At 45.1% G+C, this 27,076-nt stretch overlaps 1 pseudogene; it reads left to right on the top strand.

The window, feature by feature from the left end:
- Positions 1-27,076, top strand: part of LOC138666582 (uncharacterized) — a 175,758-nt pseudogene that overhangs the window by 79,857 nt on the left and 68,825 nt on the right.

Genomic DNA, 27,076 nt, shown 5'->3' with positions numbered 1-27,076 from the left:
GTGGGGAACAAATTGTCAAAAATAAAAAGTCAGTGTGAGCTCATATGCCTAGTAGTAATACAGCAGCTCTTACAGCACGGACACACGTAGGAGACCCTCTAATCACTGGGTCTAATTGTGCTGAGTAGTAAGCTATCGGTCTCTGTTTCCCTCTATGCTGTTGTGTCAGCACTGCCTGCTTTTTTCTGTTAATCAGGAGTCTTATACCTTTAGAAATATCGCGGCCTAAAAATGTCACGTTTTGTTTGCAATACTGTAGTTTGTCACGTGAGACTTTGCAACCTTTTCTGCCAAAAACCACAGCAAGGACATCTGGTCCAGGCTGCAGAGCAGGAGGTCATCCACGTACTGTAATAGTACAATCTGTGGATGAGGTGAAGAATGCATTTGCCAAATAAGTGATTGTGAAACATTTTGATATAGCTGGGATCTGTGACCGTACGGTGTGTGTATTAGGGACAATTGAGGTCACACTCACTGTAACATCATTAATAGCCCGTAAGTCATGACTATTCTGTAAGTGTCAGGGGATCCCTTGGGTCCTTTTTCTTCTTAATGGGATACAAAGGGGTGTTACAGGGGGAAGATTTCTGCACTAGAACCCCTGGCTTAACATACTCTTTAATATCCTTGCTCAGGGCCATTGATTTGACTAGGCTCAAAAGGGTATTGCGTTAACCAAAGAGGAGTGGTTCCTTCTCTTAATTTATCATGACAGGGGGAATGGGCAGCTGACCCACATCAGATTTTCCCCTTGCCCAAACGTTGTCTGGTACCTGACTCTTTTCCCTGTCCTCAGACATTCTGGTGTCAGGTGTTACTTTCACTACTCTTGCCATATACACCATTTCTGCAATATTACACAAGTGTTTATATAAGTCACACATTAATGTCCAAATATTTATACCCGTATTTGATTGGGTAGAGTACCCCTTAAGAACTAAATTTGATTCACAAAATATGTTACCAAAAGAAAATTATATATATTAAAATATATATAATTACGAAAGGTGCTGAGTAATAAAATGGGGGAGCACAATGCCATAGGCCACAGCAAAGCACAAGCTTATTGTAAGAAAGTAGCAGCCATATATAAATTCATAACTAACAGTTCCAAATATAAAAAGAAGGGATTTGAAAAATACCAAATACCAATGCTAGTTGCTTGCGATAAGGTATAAGAAGTGGAAAAGACAAATAAAACAGTGACTATGGTTTGAGCCAATATAATGAATGACTAAAAAACTATATATTATATGAAGACAACCTAGAAATACACGGTAACTATACCATCTTGTGTAAGGAAACTACTAAACTGGCAAATTAATGGGAACCTGTCAATCCCCCCCCAGGCGTTTGAAATTAAAAGAGCCACCTTGTGCAGCAGTAATGCTGCTTTCTGACAAGGTGGCTCTTTTAGTTATTGGTGCTGTAAATGCAGAAATAATGCGTTTTGTAATGTCTCCAAAATACCTGTCTTCAGTCCTGGATACAGGCCTTTCCCCCCCCCCGCTGCAGACGCCTCACAGCCATCACTCAAATGTCTTCTCAGCGCTGGGCGCCGCCTCCTCAGCGCTGTTTTCAAATCATCCGGCGCCTGCGCTCTTTTGTCCTGCCTGGGGCAGGCGCAGTGAGCGCTGCCCGTCTGACCTCATATGCAGTCTCTTTGACTGCGCCTGTGCGGCCGCCCTGCTTGTGAATCCCAGCCTCGCAGTGTCTTATGATTTATTCACACTGCGGGGTTGGGATCCACAAGCAGGGCAGCCGCACAGGCGCAGTCAGCGAGACTGCATATGAGGTCTATCCCAGCTCTGTACTTCACACTTGCACAAATACAGAACCAATTAGTATATTGAAAAATATTACAGATGACAATTATCTTATTACTCTATTATTCAACTCTCATACAGACATAAACAGTCAAAACACAAAACTCACTGGTGATGTAGATTCTTTTAAACCATGTTCGCAGCCTTTTACCCAGAGGTATGGAGAGATCCTAAAGAGATTGCAAGTGCAAAACAGTGTAAGAATAAAATTTCTCACCTTGCTGCAGCTGGTGTTTTGCATGTCCAATCTCACAGGAAGCTCCCACATACGGATTCCGAATAGGCTGGTTACCACAGGCCCCGTTCGGACGCCAAAACGGTCATAGCTGTTTGTGTTCTGACCCAATGTCAGATATGCCAGATCCCAGATCACCAGTGAGGCCAAACCAGGAGGTTACACCCGTCATTTTACAAGCGCGCTTGGAGACAAAGGACACCTCACACATATTCTGTGAGCAAGTCACTTTTATCTGATATATCAAAAAACAAGGCAAAGTTTTATACCATTTACAACAAATGCATCTCAATGTAAGTCATGTAGCCCCCACCATCACCCAGGGTCATACTTTATTTACCACGCACCCAGAACATGTTGTTGCTGACTATTGAGAACATACATGATAAGAAGTATAGTCTCCTTGAAGAGGAGACCATCAGACTACTGCGTCAACAGATTCTAGTAATTCTAACAATTAAAGGCAAAAGGCACTTAAAGGCAAACTATTAACCCTTCTATATCACATTCAAGGTGATATGGAAGGGAGACCGAAAGATTCAATACGGGAGGAGATTGGGACGAGGGTGAAACCTTGTAGGTGGAATTACATAGGGAATTAGATGCTGAGAAGGTAATTTTTGGTGTTATCTATAGCCCCCCAACATCACTGAGGTGTTGGATTGTTGGCTGCATATTCAGATGGTTCGGGCTCCACAGGATGGTACAGTGGTGATTATGGGAGATTTTAACTACCTGGGTATTGACTGGGGTCATGGAACTGCTTCAAATACAAAGGGGAGAAAATCCATCAGCTTGTTTTATGATAATAATATAGAAAAGTTTGTGGAATGCTGACGAAATGGAGATAAATGTAGAAAAAGGTGATGAGGTTCCAGCTTGTAGTAAAAAATATTAGTCCAACTGCATCCAGTACATACAAATTTGTTACAGAAACATGATATAAGAAAACAGGAAGCACAAAGGCAGCGCGTTTTGAACGCAGTCGGCATTCCTTTTTAAAGCCACAAAAAAAGAATGCCAGACTGCATTCAAAACGTGTGCTTCCTGTTTTATTATATTTTCAGAACATTTTTTTAATCATGTTTTTTATTCAGAATATTTAAAATTTTTAACATATAAAACAAACAATAGGAAGATACAATCCCCCATCTTCCTCAGTCCCACTCTAAGGCCTCCTTCACATTTCCTGTTATTTCCGGTACTGGAACAACCTGTACCGGAGATGTTCATGTGTTCGTATGTTTCATACATATGGCAACTGTGTGCCACATCAGTATCACGCTTATTGGTGCCTGAGAAAAGCCGGTATAGTTCGCTCTGTTCTCAGACGCCAGGTGCTGAAGACAGCTCTCATCATTGTCGCCTACCATCAGCGTGAGCAGGGGACAATGTTTAGAGTTGCATTCAGCCCCCACTGTCTATATCAACTGTAAAATTAAGCATAAAATAAAAAGTACATTATACTCACCTTAACACCTAATCTCCTGAAGCCAATGTCACCAGTAAAAAAATATAGAAAACAACAATGTCTTTCACCTGTCCCAAGCTGAAAGAATCCATAGTGTCCCTTGCCGTAATCCATCTGTGCTACATTTGCTCATCAGCATGAGCGGTGGCCTGAGGCGACCGCTCTTGCTGAAGAGCTGGGGAGAATGACTCGCTTCAGCAAGAGCAGGTTCCATGAACTGCGCTGACATGAGTGAAATCATCACAGTTAACTGTGAGAAATCTCAATGTGGACAGCAGGGGCTGTATTCAACTCTCAACGCTGATCTCCGCATGAGCAGGTGACAATGGTGAGAGCTGCCTCCAGCAGGGGCATCGGGGATCAGCATGACCAATAATGCTGATTCCCAGCCGCTGGTACGTGTCTCCTCTACGTAGTCTATTGGGATTCGAGATTACGATCTAGTCTACGAATATCTATTGCTATAGATCTGGTAGGCATAAAGCCCGACTTGTCAGTATGTATTACCTTGGAAATCACCTTGTGGAGAAACTGGGGTCCGCAGGTGCTCTAGTCCGCTTGCTGAAACCGCATGGACCAGTGATCATCCCACTGAATGCCTGCTCTTTCACAGTGTGTGTAATACTACTCAGAGGGTTACAACCAGGCTTCTCCGAACATCTCCATGCAGCCAGGTGACTGGTGGGCCCCATTCCTCACTTTCCCAGACAAATCCATTGGGCTCAAGTGACCGGTGGATCCAAATCCTGACTACCCGAAATGTATCCATGGTTCATTGATGGTCAATGGCCAGATCTGTATTTCTTTCAGCCAGGCCGTGTTTCCCTAAGCTGGCATCCTGTAGAATGTCAAATCTGTGTCCCTCGTGATGGAGCCATGATCTGGCAGCTATTCAGTAGAGTGTTTCTGGCTGTGGTTTGGTAAAGAGTCTCTAGTTCTTTGGATCTGAGGATCCCTTGCCTGTCTGGATGTGTATTATTAGAGGCTGCTGTCCTTCAAGCCAGCATCCAGAGTTCAAGATGAAGATGTGATGAGGTTAACTCGCATTGCTTGACTATTTAATCAATTTGCATCGTTTTTACCACTCTGTTTTGCAAGTCGACAAGCCAGATGACACGCACAATGGTCATTCAACATATTAAGCAAACATCCACTGTTCATTGACCCTGCATCACTGTCTTGGAAAGATAGCAGACAACAAGTTGTAGGAGCTGATATAAGAGGAAAAAAGTAGCCATTCAAAATTATCAAAAATCAATGTTTAACCCCTTCATGACCCAGTCTATTTTGACCTTAAAGACCTTGCCGTTTTTTGCAATTCTGACCAGTGTCCCTTCATGAGGTAATAACTCAGGAACGCTTCAATGGATCCTAGCGGTTCTGAGATTGTTTTTTCGTGACATATTGGGCTTCATGTTAGTGGTAAATTTAGGTCAATAAATTCTGTGTTTATTTGTGATAAAAACGGAAATTTGGCGAAAATTTTGAAAATTTCGCAATTTTCACATTTTGAATTTTTATTCTGTTAAACCAGAGAGTTATGTGACACAAAATAGTTAATAAATAACATTTCCCACACGTCTACTTTACATCAGCACAATTTTGGAAACAAAATTTTTTTTTGCTAGGAAGTTATAAGGGTTAAAATTTGACCAGCGATTTCTCATTTTTACAACGAAATTTACAAAACCATTTTTTTTAGGGACCACCTCACATTTGAAGTCAGTTTGAGGGGTCTATATGGCTGAAAATACCCAAAAGTGACACCATTCTAAAAACTGCACCCCTCAAGGTGCACAAAACCACATTCAAGAAGTTTATTAACCCTTCAGGTGCTTCACAGCAGCAGAAGCAACATGGAAGGAAAAAATGAACATTTAACTTTTTAGTCACAAAAATGATTTTTCAGCAACAATTTTTTTATTTTCCCAATGGTAAAAGGAGAAACTGAACCACGTACGTTGTTGTCCAATTTGTCCTGAGTACGCTGATACCTCATATGTGGGGGTAAACCACTGTTTGGGCGCACGGCAGGGCTTGGAAGGGAAGGAGCGCCATTTGACTTTTTGAATGAAAAATTGGCTGCACTCTTTAGCGGACACCATGTCACATTTGGAGAGCCCCCGTGTGCCTAAAAATTGGAGCTCCCCCACAAGTGACCCCATTTTGGAAACTAGACGCCCCAAGGAACTTATCTAGATGCATAGTGAGCCCTTTAAACCCCCAGGTGCTTCACAAATTGATCCGTAAAAATGAAAAAGTACTTTTTTTTCACAAAAAAATTCTTTTAGCCTCAATTTTTTCATTTTCACATGGACAACAGGATAAAATGGATCCTAAAATTTGTTTGGCAATTTATCCTGAGTACACCGATACTTCACATGTGGGGGTAAACCACTGTTTGGGCACATGGTAAGGCTCGGAAGGGAAGGAGCGCCATTTGACTTTTTGAATGAAAAATTATCTCCATCGATAGCGGACACCATGTCGCGTTTGGAGAGACCCTGTGTGCTTAAACATTGGAGCTCCCCCACAAGTGACCCCATTTTGGAAACTGGACCCCCCAAGGAACTTATCTAGATGCCTAGTGAGCACTTTAAACCCTCAGGTGCTTCACAAATTGATCCGTAAAAATGAAAAAGTACTTTTTTTTCACAAAAAATTTATTTTCGCCTCAATTTTTTCATTTTCACATGGGCAATAGGATAAAATGGATCCTAAAATTTGTTGAGCAATTTCTCCCGAGTACGCCGATACCTCATATGTGGGGGTAAACCACTGTTTGGGCACACGGCAGGGCTCGGAAGGGAAGGCGCGCCTTTTAACTTTTTGAATGGAAAATTAGCTCCAATTGTTAGCGGACACCATGTCGCATTTGGAGAGCCCCTGTGTGCCTATGCAATGGAGCTCCCCCACAAGTGACCCCATTTTGGAAACTAGACCCCCCAAGGAACTTATCTAGATGCATACTGAGCACTTTAAACCCCCAGGTGCTTCACAGAAGTTTATAATGCAGAGCCATGAAAATAAAAAATAATTTTTCTTTTCTCAAAAATGATTTTTTAGCCTGGAATTTCCTATTTTGCCAATGGTAATAGGAGAAATTGGACCACAAATGTTGTTGTCCAGTTTGTCCTGAGTATGCAGATACCCCATATGTGGGGGTAAACCACTGTTTGGGCGCACGGCAGGGCTCAGAAGGGAAGGCACGCCATTTGGCTTTTTAAATGGAAAATTATCTCCAATCATTAGCGGACACCATGTCGCGTTTGGAGAGCCACTGTGTGCCTAAACATTGGAGATCCCCCACAAATTACCCCATTTTGGAAACTAGACCCCCAAAGGAACTAATCTAGATGTGTGGTGAGCACTTTGAACCCTCAAGTGCTTCACAGAAGTTTATAACGCAGAGCCATGAAAATAAAAAAAAAAAATTATTTTCTCAAAAATGAATTTTAGCCCGCAATTTTTTATTTTCCCAAGGGTAACAGGAGAAATTTGACCCCAAAAGTTGTTGTCCAGTTTCTCCTGAGTACGCTGATACCCCATATGTGGGGGTAAACCACTGTTTAGGCACATGCTGGGGCTCGGAAGTGAAGTAGTGACGTTTTGAAATGCAGACTTTGATGGAATGCTCTGCGGGCGTCACGTTGCGTTTGCATAGCCCCTGATGTGGCTAAACAGTAGAAACCCCCCACAAGTGACCCCATTTTGGAAACTAGACCCCGAAAGGAACTTATCTAGATGTGAGGTGAGCACTTTGAACCCCCAAGTGCTTCACAGAAGTTCATAACACAGAGCAGTGAAAATAATAAATACGTTTTCTTTCCTCAAAAATAATTTTTTAGCCCAGAATTTTTTATTTTCCCAAGGGTTACAGGAGAAATTGGACCGCAAAAGTTGTTGTCCAGTTTCTCCTGAGTACGCTGATGCCCCATGTGTGGGGGTAAACCACTGTTTGGGCACACGTGGGGGCTCAGAAGGGAAGTAGTGACTTTTGAAATGCAGGCTTTGATGGAATGGTCTGCGGGCGTCACGTTGCGTTTGCAGAGCCCCTGGTGTGCCTAAACAGTAGAAACCCCCCACAAGTGAGCCCATTTTGGAAACTAGACCCCCCAAGGAACTTATCTAGATATGTGGTGAGCACTTTGAACCCCCAAGTGCTTCACAGACGTTTACAACGCAGAGCCGTGAAAATAAAAAATCATTTTTCTTTCCTCAAAAATGATGTTTTAGCAAGCAATTTTTTATTTTCTCAAGGGTAACAGGAGAAATTGGACCCCAGTAATTGTTGCGCAGTTTGTCCTGAGTATGCTGGTACCCCATATGTGGGGGTAAACCACTGTTTGGGCACACGTCGGGGTTCGGAAGTGAGGGAGCACCATTTGAATTTTTGAATACAAGATTGGCTGGAATCAATGGTGGCGCCATGTTGCGTTTGGAGACCCCCTGAAGTGCCTAAACAGTGGAAACCCCTCAATTCTACCTCCAACACACCCCTAACCCTTATCCCAACTGTAGCCGTAACCCTAATCACAACCCTAACCCCAACACACCCCTAACCACAACCCTAACCCCAACACACCCCTAACCCTAACCACAACCCTAATTCCAACCCAACTCTAAGGCTATGTGCCAACGTTGCGGATTCGTATGAGATTTTTCAGCATCATTTTTGAAAAATCCGCGGGTAAAAGGCACTGCGTTTTACCTGTGGATTTACCGTGGATTTCCAGTGTTTTTTGTGCGGATTTCACCTGTGGATTCCTATTGAGGAACAGGTGTAAAACGCTGCGGAATCCGCACAAAGAATTGGCATGCTGCGGAAAATACAACGCAGCGTTCCCGCGCGGTATTTTCTGCACCATGGGCACAGCGGATTTGGTTTTCCATATGTTTACATGGTACTGTAAACCCGATGGAACACTGCTGCGAATCCGCAGCGGCCAATCCGCACCGTGTGCACATAGCCTAATTCTAAAGGTATGTGCACACGCTGCGGAAAACGCTGCGGATCCGCAGCAGTTTCCCATGAGTGTACAGTTCAATGTGAACCTATGGGAACCAAAAATCGCTGTACACATGCTGCGGAAAAACTGCACGGAAACGCAGCGGTTTACATTCCGCAGCATGTCACTTCTTTCTGCGGATTCCGCAGCGGTTTTAGAACTGCTCCAATAGAAAATCGCAGTTGTAAAACCGCAGTGAAATGCGCAGAAAAACCGCGGTAAATCCACGATAAATCGGCAGCGGTTTAGCACTGTGGATTTTTCAAATCCGCTGCGGAAAAATCCGCATAGGACCAGAATACGTGTGCACATACCGAAACCCTAACCCTAGCCCTAACCCTACCCCTAACCCTAGCCCTAACCCTACCCCTACCCCTAACCCTAGCCCTAACCCTACCCCTAACCCTACCCCTAACCCTAACCCTACCCCTAACCCTAACCCTACCCCTAACCCTACCCCTAACCCTAACCCTAGTTCTTACCCCAACCTTAGTGAAAAAAAAAAAAATTCTTTATTTTTTTTATTGTCCCTATCTATGGGGGTGACAAAGGGGGGGGTCATTTACTATTTTTTTTATTTTGATCACTGAGATAGGATATATCTCAGTGATCAAAATTCACTCTGGAACGAATCTGCCGGCCGGCAGATTCGGCGGGCGCACTGCACATGCGCCCGCCATTTTGGAAGATGGCGGCGCCCAGGAAAGAAGACGGACGGACCTCGGGCGGCCAGGTAAGTATAAGGGGGGGGAGATCAGGGCACGGGGGGGGCGTCGGAGCACGGGGGGGTGGATCGGATCATGGGGGGGGTGGATCGGAACACGGGAGGGAGGATTGGAGCACGGGGAAGGATTGGAGCACGGGGTGAGGGATCGCTGTGCGGGGGGGGTGGATCGGAGCACGGGGGGGGGGTCGCTGTGTGCGGGGGGGGGATCGGAGTGCGGGGGGGTTTGATTGCAGCACAGGGGGTGTGATTGGTGCACGGGGAAGCGGACAGGAGGACGGGGGAGCGGAGCACAGGACGGAGGGGAGCGGACCACAGATCGGGGGGCTGGGGGGGCGATCGGAGGGGTGGGGTGGGTGCACATAAGTGTTTCCAGCCATGGCCGATGATATTGCAGCATCGGCCATGGCTGGATTGTAATATTTCACCAGTTTTTTAGGTGAAATATTACAAATCGCTCTGATTGGCAGTTTCACTTTCAACAGCCAATCAGAGCGATCGTAGCCACGAGGGGGTGAAGCCACCCCCCCTGGGCTAAACTACCACTCCCCCTGTCCCTGCAGATCGGGTGAAATGGGAGTTAACCCTTTCACCCGGCCTGCAGGGACGCGATCTTTCCATGACGCAGCGTATGCGTCAAAGGTCGGGAAGGGGTTAAGTCTCATGTGAAAACAGTGTATGTTCTTGACCAACTATAGAACAAACACATAAAATCAATTCAAGATATAGATAAGTCTATGCATCTTGGCTTACTGAAAGTAGACGTCTGGTTAATTATGATAAAATGCCCCGTTGTCACAAACTTTATTAAGTCTATTGGCTCATACTTTGGCTATAGTTTTGATATTCATAGGCAACAAGGATATGGGTCTTTAGGAGTCGGGAATGAGTTGATCTATACCTGGCTTAGGTATGATTACTATAATGGCTTCTTGCATAGATTTAGGTAGTGCCCTGTTCTAAAGACCTCCTGGAAAGTAGTTAATAGATGTGGTAGTAGATAGTGATGAGTGAGTGTACTCGTTGCTCGGGTTGTCCCGAGCACGCTCGGCTGATCTCTGAGTATTTGTAAGTGCTCGGAAATTTAGTTTTCGTCACCTCAGCTGCATGATTTGCGGCTGCCAGACAGCTTGAATACATGTGGGAATTCCCTAGCAGCCAGGCAACCCCCACATGTACTCAGGCTGGTTAGCAGCCGTAAATCGTGCAGCTGCGTCAACTAAAACTAAACCTCCGAGCACTTACAAATACTCGGAGACCACCAGAGCGTGCTCGGGAAAACCCAAGCAACTAGTACACTCGCTCATCACTAGTAGAATATCTCAAAATTTCTTACACAGTTGTGCTCAAAAGTTTACATGCCCAGGAAGAATTTTTGCTTTTGTGGCCTTTTTTCAGAGAACATGAATGATAACACCAAAATTTTTTCTCCACTCATGGTTAGTGGTTGGGTGAAGCCATTTATTATCAGACTACTATGTTTTCTACTTTTAAATCATAATGACAACCCAAAACATTCAAATGACCCTGATCAAAAGTTCACATACTCAATTTCTTAATACCGTGTATTTCCCCCTCTAACATCAATGACAGCTTGAAGTCTTTTGTGATAGTTGTGGATGAGGTTCTTTATTTTCTCAGATATTAAAGCTGCCCACTCTTGCCAAAAAGTCTCCCGTTCCTGTAAGTTCCTTGGCTGTCTAGCATGAACTATACGCTTGAGATCTCCCCAGAGTGGCTCAATGATATTGAAGTCAGGATACTAAGATGACCACTCCAGAATCTTCACATCGTGCTGCTGTAGCTAATGACAGGTCGACTTGGCCTTGTGTTTAGGATCGTTGTCATGTTGGAACATCCAAGTATGTCCCATGCGCAGCTTCCAGCTTGATGATTGCAAATTTGCCTCCAGTATTTGCTCATATCGAGCTGCATTAATCTTTCCTTCAACTTTGACCAAGTTTCATGTGCCTTTGTAGCTCACACATCCCCAAAACATCAGCACTCCACCTCCGTGCTTTACAGCAGGAATGGTGTACCTTTCATCATAGGCCTTGTTGACCTCTCTCCAAATGTAATGTTTATTGTTGTGGCCAAAAAAGTTCAATTTTGGTCTCATCACTCCAAGTTACCTTGTTTCAGAAGTTTTGAGGCTTGTCTCTGTGTTGTTTTGCGTATTGTAGATGAGATACTTTGTGTCATTTGCGCAGTAATGGCTTTCTTCTGGCGACTTGACCATGTAGCCTATTTTTCTTCAAGTGCCTCCTTTTTGTGCACCTTGAAACAGCCACATCACTAGTTTTCAGAGTCCAGTATTTCAGCTGATGTTATTTGTGGGTCCTGTTTGTTAGGCTCTCCATGCATGTGTCGTGCCTCCTGCCGAACAGCTGATCAGCCGCTGCAATTCAGGAAGCCGGCTTCCCTCTGCAGCTTATTCGGTGAGCGCTATAGCTTGCCGAGTAAGCAGGGACCCAAGCAAATTCGTTTAACCCTATATATGGTGTTTTTTAATTTTTGATTGTTTACAGGAGACAAGGTCATCGGGGATTGGGCATTAAGGTAAGTATATTGTTTCCTATTCTTATTTGAATGTGTATTTAATTATTTTACATTTTTAATTTTTTTTTAAGTTTGCACACAGGCTCCGGCTGACAAGAGACTGCTTCTCCCATCAGCGTCTCCTGCTTTCACTGTTATTAGTGACAGTAGACGTAGCCTGATGGGAGTAGTAGTCTCTCATCAGCCATCGCCTGCTTATATGAGGTAAGTTTTTTATCGCGGGTCACAGTATCTATGCGGGGTCACACTGACTTCTGACATTGTGATCCCTCGGCGTTCTGACGACAGTAGCGATCTTACCAGTGGTAGCGTTACCGCCGCACCGCTGTTTCCCATGCTGTCATCTGTGTGAAACACCATAGGAATCCCATAAAAATGCAAACAAAAACTCAGCAAATCCGCAAATATTTATATACTTGCGTTTTTGCTGCGGATTTGACTGACTCAATTGAATTCAGTGGGTGAAAAAATCTGCACAAAGAATTGACATGCTGCAGAAAAAACACACTGTAAATACTCCAAGAAAAATTACTCATAATGTGCACAGCAGTTCAGGATTCTCATTGAATTAGCTGGCAAAAGGATTCCATAGCATTTTTGGCCCATTTCTGAGTAGAAAAAAACGCCGCAAAACGCACTGTGTGCACACAGCTTAAGATGCACTTATTTGTTAGCAAGATTTTTTTTCTTGCTAAAAAGTGCCAGTTAAGGTTCATTCAGACATCAGTGATTTTTTTTTTTTTGTCTTTTATCAGTGTTTTTATAAGTTTCATCAGTTTTTCATGGATGAAAAATAAATTGCTGCAGGTTTCTAAAAATTCTTATATCCAAATGGATCCTAGTACTGTCTGTTTTGTTTCACAGACCCATAGACTTGCTTTGGTGAGATTGAAATTAGACTTGGGTCAAAGCTGGATAAGTCTCTGATTTTCTGTGGATGACTCGATGAATAAAACTACCTGGACATGTAACAGCTCCATAGACTATCACACTGTAGGTATATGAAAAACAAGGATAGAACTCGTATGAGATAAACTGACGTTTCTATGAGCTCTTACAGCATACCTCCCAACCATCCCGGATCCAGCGGGACTGTCCCGATTTTGACAGTCAGCCCCGCGATCCCAGGCGGGACATTAGTTGTCCCGCACTGGTTGGGAGGTGTGTATATCACCCAGTCAGCTCCCTGAGTCCCTGCACCCACAGAGCAGCACACCACATATTGGCTGCTCTGTGCGCACAGGACGTGTGATGAGGTGACAGGATGGGAGGAGTCAGGGGATCACATGATCGGGAGGACCTCCGTGTACAGGACTCTGCTGGTTGTCATGGGGCCGGACAAGGGTAAGCATAAGTGTGAGGTCAGGAGGTGTTTACAGTGTGGATGTAGCAGAGCCGTGTGTGTAAGAGGTGTATGGATCGAAGCAGCGTGTGCAATGTGTATGGAGCGGAGCCGTGTGTGTATGAGGTGTACGGAGCGGAGCCGTGTGTGTATGAGGTGTAAGGAGCGGAGCCGTGTGTGTATGAGGTGTACGGAGCGGAGCCGTGTGTGTACAAGGTGTACGGAGCGGAGCCGCATGTGCAAGGTGTATGGAGCGCAGTCGTGTGTGTATGAGGTGTACGGAGCGGAGCCGTGTGTACGAGGTGTACGGAGCAGAGCCGCATGTGCAAGGAGTATGGAGCGCAGTCGTGTGTACGAGGTGTACGCAGCGAAGCCTTGTGTGTACGAGGTGTACGGATCGAAGCCGTGTGTGTACGAGGTGTACGGAGTGGAGCCGTGTGTGTACGAGGTGTATGGAGCGGAGCCGCATTTGCAAGGTGTATGGAGCGCAGTTGTGTGTATGGAGTGGAGCCTTGTGTGTACGGAGTGGTGCCGTGTGTGTACGAGATGTATGGAGAGGAGCCGTGAGTGTATGAGGTGTACGGAGTGGAGCCGTGTATGTACAAGGTATAGAGTGGAACAGCGTGTGCAATGTGTATGGAGCGGAGCCGTGTGTGTACGAGGTGTATGGAGCGGAGCCGTGTGTGTACGAGGTGTACGGAGCGGAGCCGTGTGTGTACGAGGTGTACGGAGCGGAGCCGTGTGTGTACGAGGTGTACGGAGCGGAGCCGTGTGTGTACGAGGTGTACGGAGCGGAGCCGTGTGTGTACGAGGTGTACGGAGCGGAGCCGTGTGTGTACGAGGTGTACGGAGCGGAGCCGTGTGTGTACGAGGTGTACGGAGCGGAGCCGTGTGTGTACGAGGTGTACGGAGCGGAGCCGTGTGTGTACGAGGTGTACGGAGCGGAGCCGCATGTGCAATGTGTATGGAGCGGAGCCGTGTGTGTATGAGGTGTACGGAGCGGAGCCGTGTGTGTATGAGGTGTACGGAGCGGAGCCGTGTGTGTACAAGGTGTACGGAGCGGAGCCGCATGTGCAAGGTGTATGGAGCGCAGTCGTGTGTGTATGAGGTGTACGGAGCGGAGCCGTGTGTACGAGGTGTACGGAGCAGAGCCGCATGTGCAAGGAGTATGGAGCGCAGTCGTGTGTACGAGGTGTACGCAGCGAAGCCTTGTGTGTACGAGGTGTACGGATCGAAGTAGTGTGTGTACGAGGTGTATGGAGCGGAGCCGCATTTGCAAGGTGTATGGAGCGCAGTTGTGTGTATGGAGTGGAGCCGTGTGTGTACGGAGTGGAGCCGTGTGTGTACGAGATGTATGGAGAGGAGCCGTGTGTGTATGAGGTGTACGGAGTGGAGCCGTGTATGTACAAGGTATACAGAGTGGAACAGCGTGTGCAATGTGTATGGAGCGGAGCCGTGTGTGTACGAGGTGTATGGAGCGGAGCCGAGTGTGTACGAGGTGTACGGAGCGGAGCCGTGTGTGTACGAGGTGTACGGAGCGGAGCCGTGTGTGTACGAGGTGTACGGAGCGGAGCCGTGTGTGTACGAGGTGTACGGAGAGGGGCCGTGTGTGTACGAGGTGTACGGATTGGAGCTGTGTGTGTACGAGGTGTATGGAGCGGAGCGTGTGTGTACGAGGTGTACTGAGCGGAGCATGTGTGTACGAGGTGTACTGAGCGGAGCCGTGTGTATACAGAGCAGAGCCGTGTGTGTACGAGGTGTACGGGGAGGAGCCGTGTGTGTATGAGGTGTATGGGGAGGAGCCGTGTGTGTATGAGGTGTACAGAGCGGAGTCGTGCGTGTACAAGGTTTACGGAGTGGAGCCGCATGTTCAAGGTGTATGGAGCGGAGTCGTGTGTGTACGAGGTGTATGGAGCGGAGTCGCATGTGTACGGAGCGGACGCTGGCTGTGTCGGATCGGAGCAGATATTGCTCCTCGCTGTGACACTGACTGGCACAGGAGACACGGAGAGGTCTTTATCAGTGGCGTATCACAGCTGCAGCGAAGTGAGCAGTCAGTGGCGCAGCTGGATGACACCATTCAGCACCGTGAGAGTGGAAGCTGCTGGCTGCTGCGATGGTGCGCAGTGAAAGGTGTGTGTGTGTGTAGTGATGGAGACGGCAATGATGGGGGTGGGGTAACCATGTGTGGCCATTATACTGTACCCAGCATTGTGTGGGGCCATTATACTTTATGGAGCATCGTGTGGGGCCGTTATACTGTATGGACCATCACGTGGGGCAAGTATACTGTACGCAGCATCATGTGGGGCCATTATACAGTATGGAGCATAATGTGGCCATTATTACAGTATGGGGCACTGTGTGGCCATTATACAGTATGGCGCATCATGTGTCGCCATTATACAGTATGGAGCATCATGTGGGGTCATTATACAGTAAGGAGCATCATGTGTGGCCATTATACAGTACGCAGCATCATGTGTGGCCATTATACAGTGCGAAGCATCATGTGGGGCTATTATACAGTATGGAGCATAATGTGGCCATTATACAGTATGGCGCATCATGTGTCGCCATTATACAGTGTGGAGCACTGTGTGGCCATTATACAATATGGAGCACTGTGTGGCCAATATACAGTATGGAGCATCATGTGGAGCCATTATACAGTATGGGAGATAGAGATGGCGTGCACTCGGTCAGAAATGTGAGGTGCTGGTGCAATGGATCAAATGATCCCAAGTATTAGTAAGTACCGTATATACTTGAGTATAAGCCGACCCGAGTATAAGCCGACCCCCCCTAATTTTGCCACAAAAAACTGGGAAAACTTATTGACTCGAGTATAAGCCTAGGGTGGAAATGCAGCATTTACCGGTGAATTTCAAAAATAAAAATAGATCATTCTTGCCCCATAGCTGTGCCATATAGTGCTCTGCATGTTCATTATTGCCCCATAGCTGTGCCATATAGTGCTCTGCACCGTTCATATTGCCCCATAGCTCTGCCATATAGTGCTCTGCACCGTTCATATTTCCCCATAGCTGTGCCATATAGTGCTCTGCACCGTTCATATTTCCCCATAGCTCTGCCACATAGTGCTCTGCACCGTTCATATTTCCCCATAGCTCTGCCATATAGTGCTCTGCACCGTTCATATTTCCCCATAGCTGTGCCATATAGTGCTCTGCACCGTTCATATTTCCCCATAGCTCTGCCACATAGTGCTCTGCACCGTTCATATTTCCCCATAGCTCTGCCATATAGTGCTCTGCACCGTTCATATTGCCCCATAGCTCTGCCAAATAGTGCTCTGCACCGTTCATATTGCCCCATAGCTCTGCCACATAGTGCTCTGCACCGTTCATATTGCCCCATAGCTCTGCCACATAGTGCTCTGCACCGTTCATATTTCCCCATAGCTCTGCCATATAGTGCTCTGCACCGTTCATATTTCCCCATAGCTCTGCCACATAGTGCTCTGCACCGTTCATATTGCCCCATAGCTCTGCCATATAGTGCTCTGCACCGTTCATATTGCCCCATAGCTCTGCCACATAGTGCTCTGCACCGTTCATATTGCCCCATAGCTCTGCCATATAGTGCTCTGCACCGTTCATATTTCCCCATAGCTCTGCCATATAGTGCTCTGCACCGTTCATATTTCCCCATAGCTCTGCCACATAGTGCTCTGCACCGTTCATATTGCCCCATAGCTCTGCCATATAGTGCTCTGCACCGTTCATATTGCCCCATAGCTCTGCCATATAGTGCTCTGCACCGTTCATATTGCCACATAGCTCTGCCACATAGTGCTCTGCACCGTTCATATTGCCCCATAGCTCTGCCATATAGTGCTCTGCACCGTTCATATTTCCCCATAGCTGTGCCCCATATAGTGCTCTGCACCGTTCATATTTCCCCATAGCTGTGCCCCATATAGTGCTCTGCACCGTTCATATTTCCCCATAGATGCTCCACATAAATCTCTGCCATTGCTGCTGCTGCAATAAAAAAAAAAAAATAGCCATACTCACCTCTCTTGCTTGCAGCTCCCCAGTGTCCGGTCCCGGCGTCTCCCCGCACTGACTGCACAGTCAGAGCGGATAGACGCCGGGAAGATGGAGCGGCGCCCGGCGGCTGGAACGTGGACGGGTAAATATGCGATACTTACCTGCTCCCGGCGTCTGGCTCCTTCTCCCAGACAGCTGTCTTCGGTGCCGCAGCTTCTTCCTCTATCAGCGGTCACCGGCACCGCTGATTAGAGAAATGAATATGTGGCTCCACCTCTATGGGAGGTGGAGCCGCTTATTCATTTCTCTAATGAGCGGTCCCACGTGACCGCTGAACAGTGGAAGAGCTGCAGCACCAAAGACCGTGGGACAGGCGGGGAGCGTCCGGATCGCTGGAAGCAGGTAAGTATGCCTCAGCGCCCTCTCCCCCTCACCCGCCGACCCTGCCGCCCACCTTGACTCGAGTATAAGCCGAGAGGGGCATTTTCTGCCCAAAAATTTGGGCTGAAAATCTCGGCTTATACTCGAGTATATACGGTATATTTTCACCGCACACTCTAATGAGAACGTGTTGATTGCTTAAATATTTATTGTCAAATAAACTTATATTTGGGAGAAAAACAGAAACACAGACTCTGGAAGCGATATGTACAGACGTTTTGGCTCTACCAGAGCCTTATTCATTGTATCGCTGAAAAAATAAAAAATAAAAGGTGTATATCACAAAACAATATAATAATAATACAGTGACAATACATGGTGAGATTCTTCCGTGATCCTAAAAGCCAAAAGAACGATACATTGTGAAAGAACAAATACGTACAAAATATACAATATTAGCTAACAAGTACTGGTATCCTTATGAGTATATACATCAGAAAGCGCATGTTACCTTTTCCACAGCAACAATTGAGATGCAGCGGATAGGTTAGAAATCCCACAATGCCCAGATAAGGCTGCAAGGAATAGCATCATGATTAATATATATGTCAAACTCTCTATGTCAAAGAAGAGTAGAATGATAGGATGATACCTATGGCTGTGATGCTGCTCATATATTGTATGTAGGTGGTGGCCCAGCAGTTGTATGATAGCCTGTGGAGAGATGGAAACGATGTATCGTTCTTTTGGCTTTTAGGATCACGGAAGAATCTCACCATGTATTGTCACTGTATTATTATTATATTGTTTTGTGATATACGCCTTTTATTTTTTATTTTTTCAGCGATACAATGAATAAGGCTCTGGTAGAGCCGAAACGTCTGTACATATTGCTTCCAGATTCTGTGTTTCTGTTTTGCTCCCCAATATAAGTTTATTTGACAATAAATATTTAAGCAATCAACACGTTCTCATTAGAGTGTGCGGTGAAAATATACTTATTATACACTATGGAGCATCATGTTACATAGTTACATAGTTATTAAGGTTGAAGGAAGACTATATGTCCATCTAGTTCAACCCATAGCCTAACCTAACATGCCCTAACATGTTGATCCAGAGGAAGGCAAAAAAAACCCATGTGGCAAAGAGTAAGGTCCACATTGGGGAAAAAAATTCCTTCCCGACTCCACATACGGCAATCAGACTAGTTCCCTGGATCAACGCCCTATCAAGGAATCTAGTGTATATACCCTGTAACATTATACTTTTCCAGAAATGTATCCAGCCCCCTCTTAAATTTAAGTAATGAATCACTCATTACAACATCATACGGCAGAGAGTTCCATAGTCTCACTGCTCTTACAGTAAAGAATCCGCGTCTGTTATTATGCTTAAACCTTTTTTCCTCCAACCGCAGAGGATGCCCCCTTGTCCCTGTTTCAGGTCTATGATTAAAAAGATCATCAGAAAGGTCTTTGTACTGTCCCCTCATATATTTATACATTAAAATAAGATCACCCCTTAGTCTTCGTTTTTCCAAACTAAATAGCCCCAAGTGTAATAACGTATCTTGGTATCGCAGACCCCCCAGTCCTCTAATAACCTTGGTCGCTCTTCTCTGCACCCGCTCCAGGTCAGCTATGTCTTTCTTAAACACCGGAGACCAGAACTGTGCACAGTATTCTAAGTGTGGTCGAACTAGTGACTTGTATAGAGGTAAAATTATATTCTCCTCATGAGCATCTATGCCTCTTTTAATGCATCCCATTATTTTATTTGCCTTTGTAGCCGCTGCCTGACTCTGGCCACTGAATTTAAGTTTGTCATCCACCCATACACCCAGGTCTTTTTCATTGACGGTTTTGCCCAGAGTTTTAGAATTAAGCACATAATTATACATCTTATTACTTCTACCCAAGTGCATGACCTTACATTTATCCCCATTAAAGCTCATTTGCCATTTATCAGCCCAAGCTTCTAGTTTACATAAATCATCCTGTAATATAAAATTGTCCTCCTCTGTATTGATTACCCTGCAGAGTTTAGTGTCATCTGCAAATATTGAAATTCTACTCTGAATGCCCCCTACAAGGTCATTAATAAATATGTTAAAAAGAAGAGGGCCCAATACTGACCCCTGTGGTACCCCACTGCTAACCGCTACCCAGTCTGAGTGTGCTCCATTAATAACCACCCTTTGTTTCCTATCCCTGAGCCAGCTCTCAACCCACTTGCACATATTTTCCCCTATCCCCACTATTCTCATTTTATGTATCAACCTTTTGTGTGGCACCGTATCAAAAGCTTTTGAAAAGTCCATATACACTACATCCACTGGGTTCCCTTGGTCCAATCCGGAACTTACCTCTTCATAGAAACTGATCAAATTAGTCTGACATGAACGGTCCCTAGTAAACCCGTGCTGATGCTGGGTCATGAGGTTATTCCTCTTCAGATACTCCAGTATAGCGTCCCTTAGAATGCCCTCCAGGATTTTACCCACAGTAGAGGTTAAGCTTACTGGCCTATAATTTCTGAGTTCAGTTTTTGTTCCCTTTTTGAATATTGGCACCACATTTGCTATACGCCAGTCCTGTGACACAGACCCTGTTATTATGGTGTCTTTAAAGATTAAAAATAATGGTCTATCAATGACTGTACTTAATTCCTGCAGTACTCGAGGGTGTATCCCATCCGGGCCCAGAGATTTGTCAATTTTAGTGATTTTTAGACGCCGCCGCACTTCCTGCTGGGTTAAGCAGGTGACATTTAATTGGGAATTTTTATCACTAGACATTTTGTCTGCCATGGGATTTTCTTGTGTAAATACTGATGAAAAAAAGTCATTTAGCATATTGGCTTTTTCCTCATCCTCATCCACCATCTCACCCAGACTATTTTTAAGGGGGCCAACACTATCATTTTTTAGTTTCTTACTATTTATGTAGTTAAAGAATATTTTAGGATTATTTTTACTCTCTCTGGCAATGAGTCTCTCTGTCTCAATCTTTGCTGCCTTGATTTGCTTTTTACAGAATTTATTTAATTTTCTGTATTTATTTAATGCCTCCTCACTACCTACTTCCTTTAATTCTCTAAATGCTTTCTTTTTGTCACTTATTGCGCCCCTTACAGCTCTATTTAGCCATATTGGTTTCCTCCTATTTCTAGTATGTTTATTCCCATACGGTATATACTGTGCACAGGTCCTATCCAGGATGCTAATAAACGTCTCCCATTTTCTTTGTGTATTTTTGTGTCTCAGGATATCGTCCCAGTTAATTGCACCAAGATCCTCTCTCATCCGTTGGAAATTTGCCCTCCTGAAGTTTAGTGTCCTTGTAACCCCTCTACTACACATCTTTTTAAAGGATACATGAAAACTTATTATTTTGTGATCGCTATTTCCCAAGTGACCCCCAACCCTTATATTTGATATGCGGTCTGGCCTGTTGGTTAATATTAGGTCTAGTAGTGCCCCCCTTCTTGTTGGGTCCTGAACCAGTTGTGAAAGGTAATTGTCTCTCATAATTGTCAAAAACCGATTACCTTTGCTGGAACTGCAGGTTTCTGCTCCCCAATTTATTTCAGGGTAGTTGAAGTCCCCCATAATGACTTCTCCTTGAGTCGCAGCTTCATCTATTTGCTTTACGAGGATATTCTCCATTGCTTCCATTATTTTTGGAGATTTATAACAAACCCCTATCAGTAATTTATTATTTTTTCCCCCTCCCCTTATCTCCACCCACAGGGATTCTACATTTTCATTAAATTCACCTATATTATCGCGCAGGATGGGTTTTAAGGATGATTTTACATATAGACACACCCCTCCCCCTCGCTTATCTGTACGGTCATTTCTGAACAGGCTATAGCCCTGCAAGTTAACAGCCCAGTCATGGCTCTCATCCAGCCATGTCTCAGATAATGAGGCCATTATACAGTATGCAGCATCATGTGGGCCCATTATACTGTTTGGAGCATCTTGTGGGGCCAGTACACTGTACGCAGCATCATTTTGGGCCATTATACAGTATGGAGCATCATGTGTGGCCATTGTACAGTATGGAGCATCACTTGGGGCCAGTACACTGTACGCAGCATCATTTGGGGCCATTATACAGTACTAGATGGTGTCCCGATTCTAACGCTTCGGGTATTTTAGAATATGCATGTCTGCGTAGTATATTGCACATCCCATCTAGTATATTGCCCAGGCATGTAGTATATTGCCCAGCCACGTAGTATATTGCCCAGCCACGTAGTATATTGCCCAGCCACGTAGTATATTGCCCAGCCACGTATTATATTGCCCAGCCACATAGTATATTTCCTAGCCACATAGTATATTGCCCAGTGACCTAGTATACAGCACAGAGCCACGTAGTATACTGCCCAGCCACGTAGTATACTGCCCAGCCACGTAGTATACTGCCCAGCCACGTAGTATATTGCCCAGCCACGTAGTATATTGCCCAGCCACGTAGTATATTGCCCAGCCACGTAGTATATTGCCCAGTCACGTAGTATATTGCCCAGTCACGTAATATACAGCACAGAGCCACGTAGTATACTGCCCAGTCACATAGTATATTGGCCAGTCACGTAGTATGCACCATATCCCTGTTACAAAAAAAATAATTAAAATAAAAAATAGTTACATACTCGCCTGCCGGAGCCTCCGGATCGAAACGGCTGGTTACCGATGCTCCTCGCGCGCTCCAGTCTGAAGATTGCATTGCGGTCTCGCGAGATGATGACGTAGCGGTCTCGTGGCCGCACGTCATCATCTCGCGAGACCGCAATGCATGCAGAGGTCACCGGGGCGTCGCGAGGAGCATCGGTAACCGGCCGCTTCGATCCGGAGGGTGAGTATGTAACTATTTTTTATTTTTTTTAAATTATTTTTACTATTCATGCTGCATAGGCAGCATGAATAGTAAAAAGTTGGTCACACAGGGTTAATAGCAGCATTAACCGAGTGTGTTACACCGCGGTCAACGCTGCCATTAACCTTGTGTGAGTGCTGACTGGAGGGGAGTACGGAGGGAGCACTGTGACCGGAGGGGAGTACGGAGCGGGCACTGACTGCGGGAAGGTAGGAGCAGCCATTTTCTTCCGTACTGTGCCCGTCGCTGATTGGTTGTGGCGAAATAGCCATGACCAATCAGCGACTTGGATTTCAATGACTGACAGAGGCCTCGACCAATGAATATCCGTGACAGACAGAAAGACAGACAGACGGAAGTGACCCTTAGACAATTATATATATAGATGGAGCATCATGTGTGGCCATTATACAGTATGCAGCATCATGTGGGCCCATTATACTGTATGGAGCATCATGTGAGGCCAGTACACTGTACGCAGCATCGTTTGGGGTCATTATACAGTATGGAGCATCATGCGCTGCGGAATATGTTGGCGCTATATAAATAAAAATTATTATTATTATTATACAGTATGCAGCATCATGTGGGCCCATTATACTGTATGGAGCATCATGTGAGGCCAGTACACTGTACGCAGCATCATTTGGGGCCATTATACAGTATGGAGCATCATGTGTGGCCATTATACAGTATGCAGCATCATGTAGGCCCATTATACTGTATGGAGCATCACATGGGGCCAGTGCACTGTACGCAGCATCATTTGGGGCCATTATACAGTATGGAGCATCATGTGTGGCCATTATACAGTATGCAGCATCATGTAGGCCCATTATACTGTATGGAGCATCACATGGGGCCAGTGCACTGTACGCAGCATCATTTGGGGCCATTATACAGTATGGAGCATCATGTGTGGCCATTATACAGTATGGAGCAATGTGTGGCCATATTTTTTTGTTTATAATTATTGTTTACGAAACATTGTGATCAGAAGTGCTAAATGGGTGTGGTTGGGGCGTAACTAGTTGTGAAATGGGTGTGGTCAGAGGTGTGGCAAAAATTTGCTAACTTTGTCCCTCTTTCCCTTCCTCGAAAGTTGGGAGGTATGCTTACAGTAAAAAAAATGGTATGTTCCAGTCTGCATGAGACAAGAGAACATGGCATGTCTACACAGTGCTGGAGATGATTTGAATTGATGAATTAATTTGCCATTGAACGTTGGCATGATTCTGATTTTTTTTAAATGTATTTAACTCCACCTCTTTGCCTTCTGGTATAATAGTTTCTTCTCACAGGTGGTGTGGGCACAGTAAGAGGAAATGGAGAACTGCTGAGCTTCTTGTTTGGGTGGAGCAGCTCAAACCTGAGCAAGAACTGAGCAGTGACAGCGGCTATGAGAATCTGTTTGTGCATTTGGAAGCCTTGGGATGCAGACGAGAACTAGTAATAAATGTGGTGTGCCGGAGCTATGATATGCTGCTAAGTCATACAGACGCTGCCTTCATTAACCCACTATTACCTGGAGCACAGCTGTTTAAGTGCAGGGAAAATGTCATATAAGTTTTTGCTACATCCACCTGCAACTGTCAATTTAGACTAACATGAGGTGTGGTAGATCGGCTCACGCGGCTGCTTAAGGCCTCTTTCACACATCAGTTTTTTGCCATCAGTCACAATCCGTCTTTTTTAGAAAAAAACAGATCCAGCAAATGTTGCTGCTGGATCCGTTTTTTCTCATAGACTTGTATTAGCGACGGATTGTGACGGATGATCTTCCGTCATAACGTCTTTGTCCGTTGGCCTGAGACAACGGACAAAGTAACTTTTTTTGCGTACGTCGAAAAGTTGGCCAGCGACGGATCCTGCCCCGTCTGTTGTTGGCTATAATGGAAGCCTATGGGCGCTGGATCCGTCGCTGTCCGTCAAAAGACGGAATCCAGCGACGGATTCCATTTTTTTTAAAACTGAGCATGCCTGGAAGAATTTATATTCCTTTAATTTAACCCATTTTTCCATTCAGGTGCTTCGACGGATCTGCAAAAAAAACAAAACGGATCCAGTGCATCAGTTTTTTACAATCAGCACAGGATCCGTCTTTTCAACACTTTAACGGATTGTGACTGATTCTAAAAAACTGATGTGTGAAAGAGGCCTAGCAATGTAGTCACAGGAATGCTTCCCATTTAAATTTTCAACTGGTTTATTAAAACAGGCTTCATAAACCAGTCCAAACAAAAGAAATAGACCTATTCGGTCATCTTAACAAAACAGCACTCACTATAGTCCTTATATCTGTGGGGTTTGCCAGAGTGGGCACAAGGCTGTCAATCAAAATGCTGACAACCCAGCACGCCTCAGCCTCCGAATGGACGACTGGGCTGTCACTCACAAAAATTGCAGTCAAACACATTCCAGATCCTACAGGGTGGCTGAGCTGTCACTCACAGGGTCCCTAGGCCACAGTGAGTGTTGATACCATGAGAGTTCACCTTTCTATGTCTAGGAGGATTATTATTATTATTATTATTAATTTTTAGAGCACCATTGATTCCATGGTGCTGTACGTGAGAAGAGGTTACATACAAAATACAAATATAAATTACAGTGAACAAACTAACAATGACAGACCAGTACAGAAAGGAGAGAGCCCTGCCCTTGAGGACTTTCATTCTATAAGACGATGGGGAACGTAGGTTAGTTAATGTACAGCAGTTCCGTTGGTGGTGAGATGGCAGCGGGGTCAGTGCAGGTTGTAAGCTGTCATGAAGAGATGGGTTTTCAAGTTCCGTCTGAAAGTTCTGAATGTGGTGGATAATCGGACCTATTGGGGCACAGAATTCCAGACGATGGGGAATACTCAAGAGAAGTCTTGGATGCGATTGGGTGAGGAGGGTATAAATGTGGAGGAGAGAAGATCTTTAGAGGTTCGGAGGTTACGTGTTTATATATATCAGGAGATTAGTTAGGAGATATACGGAGGAGCGGTGCGAGAGTGTTAGCTGGGAGGCCACAAAGGAGGGTATTCCAGTAGTCATGGCGGGTGAGGATGAGGGCGTGCACTAACATTTTAGTAGATTCAGGGTTGAGGAAAGGACAGATTCTGAGTTGGAGGCAGCAGGATGTGGCGTGAGCATGGATGTGCAGTTTGAAGAACATCGCAGAGTCAAGGGTTACACTAAGGCAGTGGACTTCCGGTACAGGGGAAAATGTGATATCATTAATTGTGATAGATCAAGTGGGTTAGGTGAGATGGAAGAAAGGCAATGAGTTTAGTTTAGTTTTGTCCACATTGAGCTTTAGGCAATGTGATGAGGAGGAGGATATGGCTGATAAACCATCCTACACCAAGCTTGTGTGTTGTTCCATGTGTAAAAGGGGAGTTGTGCTTTAACTCCTTCATGTGTGTCTCCTTCTGTATTTGATCCCCTGTGACTTCTCCCCCTGCCAATAACCTCCATTACAGTCTGACCTGTCACATAAACCCTCAAACTCCAACTCTGAGCTAGGGGAATTTTCTGATCTAATTTGCCAGGCTTTTGTGTAGATTATAGTGATTTTCTTTGACTGCTGGTTGGCCATACTATCATACTTAGTTCCACCATCACAAAAAAGAAAATTGTATTAAAACTGAAAATTATTCTTAATTTTCTTTTTGTAAATGTACACAACCCATCTCCGCCTATGTTTCCCCTTATCTCCAATAATTCTATTATTACATAGGATTCTTTATGATGTTACATCGCCTCATCTTCTCCCTATTCAGGTCCCTACAATATTGGATCCTCTTAGTGGAGGTCTTCTATATAAGAGAATTTTCCTGACTGACACATGAAGGATGGAAAGGAACAGGGACAAGATGGCGGAGAGGATATTACACATCAACCTAGAGATCCTCTTCCGGCTTACTGGAGAGGTGAGAGATTCTGATGACGTCACATTACATCATTCTTATCTACAGGAATAACAGATGGACAGAACTGGAGAGGTGAGAACTCTGGAAATGTCAGTATTGAGATTTATTAATGTGTCTTTCCATAACCAGGATTACACAGTAGTGAAGAAGACCTCTAGTGAGCGCTGTCAGGACCCTGTGTCTGAGGGACGGGAAAGATCCCTGAGCCCAATCACGGGGCCTCCACCTCACCCCCAGATACATGAGGACATCGATGACAAGAAGATTCTAGAACTCGCCTACAAGATGATTGAGCTGCTGACTGGAGAGGTGACACTACTGGGAATGCTGGGACATTATTCAGTAATGCTATGAAGGGATCCGGTTGATGACTGTATCATTGTATGTGTCAGATTCCTATAAGGTGTTGGGATGTCGCCGTCCATTTCTCCATTGAGGAGTGGGAGTACATAGAAGCACACAAAGATCTGTACAAGGACGCCATGATGGAGACTCCCCAGCCCCTCACATCACCAGGTAATAGGCAGGACTAATTATACATGGCCTAATTATCTCTGTGTAAAGAATTAATTCTCTGTTTCTGTTTCCTCCAGTTCTATCCAGTAAGAGGACAACACCAGAGAGATGTCCCAGTCCTCTTTTTCCACAGGACTGTAAACAAGAAAATCTCACTGTTCCTCAGGATGACCAGGTAGATGG

Source organism: Ranitomeya imitator, chromosome 2, assembly GCF_032444005.1.
Source record: "Ranitomeya imitator isolate aRanImi1 chromosome 2, aRanImi1.pri, whole genome shotgun sequence".
Classification (NCBI taxonomy): domain Eukaryota; kingdom Metazoa; phylum Chordata; class Amphibia; order Anura; family Dendrobatidae; genus Ranitomeya; species Ranitomeya imitator.
This window is presented reverse-complemented; position numbering and strand designations above follow the sequence as displayed.